Source organism: Adelges cooleyi, unplaced genomic scaffold (genome assembly GCF_023614345.1).
Source record: "Adelges cooleyi isolate 19-005CV unplaced genomic scaffold, UGA_ACOO_1.1 ACOO_flye_CR_arks_rails_tigmint_CR_PRNA_0, whole genome shotgun sequence".
Taxonomy (NCBI): Eukaryota; Metazoa; Arthropoda; class Insecta; order Hemiptera; family Adelgidae; genus Adelges; species Adelges cooleyi.
The window spans coordinates 61857-65280 of NW_026095750.1; the positions used below are offsets into that span (position 1 = coordinate 61857).

Below are 3424 nucleotides of genomic sequence, written 5' to 3' on the forward strand. Positions count from 1 at the left end.
GCCACTCTACATTTTTGTTCATACCTTGTACAACTAGAAAAATAACCATTTATTAAATAAAAAGTATTCTTTTACTGTTCATATGAACACATTAAACTAAGTAACAATAGTCAATATTATGAAATGTATACAGTATAGACTTAATGTGGTTATATAATAAAGAGTTAATAATTAAATACGGCTTTTAATAATTAAAAATACTGAACCAGAAATAGTTAAAACTGATGCGTTACAACTTTAAATTATAAAAATGGAAATTTATTTTAGTGTACAAGTATTGGATGAGCGTATTTTTTATGAAATCCTTTGTTATCTAAACATAATAGATGCCTTATAAAGATGTTGTTTAAACAGATAAGATGATTTTTATACATTGTACGTTTATGGGTAAATTTAAAACTGTATATATTGATGTTATACACTATATTATATTATATATATAGAGACACATACATAATAAATATATTATATATATATACCGGGTGATTGGTTAACTATGGACCACTCAATATGTTAGAAGATATTAGACTTTTTTAATTATTTTTTTTTTGTACTATTATAGTTATTAGGTGGGACAAATTTAATGTATTTTTCAAAATTTTAACACCATCCCTTATGCGTTAAAACCATATCAACTTTAGATTTTTAAATGGTAACCCCCAATTTTTTTTTGATGATCGTGTTTATTTTTTTAAATTTAATTTTAGGCGTAAAAACTAGCTAAATCGATTGAGTAGTTAACGAGCTACACAGTTTTAAAATTAAAGGGAGTGTAAAAAATAAATTAAATATCTTGGAGACGCTAACATATTATGTGACTGCTCTCTGTTATTATTTATTGACAATTAACTTTAACAATAGCTATTGTAGCGTTTAAAAATCATAACCGTACCAAACACTATTTACTTTAGGTAAATAATTCACCGATAGTAAATAATAATGATAACCGCTATATCGACTGACAAATATACCACCACTACACACTTTTACATTTATTTTGTAAAATAGTAGGTAAGTTTTATTTGTTATCAATATCTTGTGTATATTTTTCCAGCATTTAGCAATTATTTGTTTTGGTTAATTTGACACATTTTGTTTATTCATGCGATTTGTACGTCTTAATTTCATAGTATATTATAATAATATAGTATCATAACTTACTAGAGTCTAGATCTATGAACTTGTCAACATTTATTGTGTTTTAAATAAAAACATTGATATTAAATATCCATAATCAATGTGAATACCAAGATGGAGTTTTGCTCAAGTGACAAGTCTATAAAACCTAAAACCTTACTTATAAAATGTATGCACATCAAATATCAAAATTAAAGGTACTTATAATAATAATATGTTATTTAAAATAAATATTATTATAATTTGAATTATGCTTGATGATATTTTAATTAAAACTTTTATTTTTTCAGTATTATGTCTTTGTTCTGAGAAACTTATAAATGTGTAGTTTTGTGTTTTAACATATTGGTATCTGAATTCAAAGAAAAAATATAAAATTTTTTATGAAAAAATTGAATCTTCAATCATCGTTTACTGAATCAATAATAGGTAAGATAATGTATTTATTGATATAGGTGTATTGTATAAGTACATTTTTTTATTAGAAAAATATAATTAATCGTTTTTTATTATTCATGAACATATAAAATGTTTTTACATAATAAGTTTTTTTGGATTACTTATGTTTATCATACTTAATATGTTTAATTATAATGCGTTACCTAAAACTTAACGTTTAACTTAAAAATTATCATACTTGTATAATTATAAAAAATATATGTGTATACTGATATTTGTTGCTTAACCATATGATTATTTAAGTATCTAAGAAACTTATTTAATTTATTTTAATTATATGTTTCAGTATGTTCAATATTAATATGGACTATCTCAACTTAAATTGATATTTGTTATTGTCTACAACTACACTTCTACCAACGTCAAATTTGGTGTATTATATTATTGTAGTCAATCAGTCTAAACTAATTCCATCAATACATTGTCGAATGTTGTGGTATTCAATTTTCAGTAAATTTATAGGTGTTTTATTTTAAGGTAAAATATATAAGATCATCAGCTTGCAATAATTTAGTTAATTTCTATGAATTTATCACTAACAATTTATTATTATTATTATTTTTTTTTTTAGTTACTGTGGCACACTATTGCAGATAACGGTTTTCCATTAAGTCAGTAAGAAGAATAAGATGGATTCACAAGTTCAAATCAAATATTAGACAACTATATATATTTATTTATTCAGCTAAAAATGTAATTCAATAAAATAATTTAAAAGTACTTTATCATTTTAAAAGTGACATAAAGTTTTTAAACTCTAAGTATTTAAACACACATATACTTAACATATCTATAATTATTATACATTATTTATTAATTATTAATGATGAATTCTTTATTTAATATTAATTTAATCTAAAATGCTGCTGAGAATGTTAATATTTCTAATAATGTTAATATGTTATTGTCTTAATCCAAATCTTGAAATTATTTTCATGATGGCATAGTTTTGGCATTAGCTATTACAGAATTTATTGACAATTTTCTAGTGGTTTACGATTAAGTTTTTATAAGTAATAAAGTAAATAAAATTATAAAACACAAAATAGAAAAAAAAAATGTTAACTATTGGATTAAGTGTAAAAAAGTAAATTGAATGAATATACTTATAAATATTTTTTAACTTAAATATGTAAATGGAGATGGATTTCTTCTAGTGGGAAATCATCAAACAAACTTTACCGCCCTAGGTAACTTCCTATAACTACATCACTATATACAGCAATATGTTGTACCTCTATTATTTACAAGTTAATTATAGATATGTTAATTTTATTTAGTCTTAGTTTTTTAATATGATTTAGCAAATAAAAATGTTTATTTGTATCTTATAAGCGTATTATTTATAAGAATAGTCAATACTATGAAATATATACAGTATAGGCTTAAGGTGGTAATATAATAAAGAGTTAATAAATAAATACAGCTTTTAATAATTAAAAATACTGAACTAGAAATAGTTAAAATTGACGCATTACAACTTTAAATTATAAAAATGAAAATTTATTTTAGTGCACAAGTATTGGATGAACGTATTTCTTATGGAATCCTTTGTTATCTAAACATTTTAATAAACACAATAGATGCCTTATAAAGATGTTGTTTGACATCTTATGTACCTATCATAAACCAGTTCGAACAAAAATGCTAAAATAGTTTCTGTACATATTAAGTTTAGTTTTTGTTTATTTCTGTATATATTCTGTACATATTATCTATTAACTGTATGTATTACAATATTATACTAAAAAAACAAAAAATTAAATGTTATTTATTAGTTTTTTTAAAAATATTTTCACTAACAGAATTAATAATTTGACTAGTTAAG

General features: G+C 22.1%; 1 long non-coding RNA gene across 1 annotated transcript; it reads left to right on the forward strand.

The window, feature by feature from the left end:
• Window positions 1–1215: 1215 nt before the first annotated feature.
• Window positions 1216–2405, forward strand: LOC126847435 (uncharacterized). Its single transcript, XR_007687067.1, has 4 exons — window positions 1216–1334; window positions 1428–1566; window positions 1883–2073; window positions 2168–2405. It is a non-coding gene; the product is annotated as an uncharacterized LOC126847435 (long non-coding RNA).
• Window positions 2406–3424: the final 1019 nt, after the last annotated feature.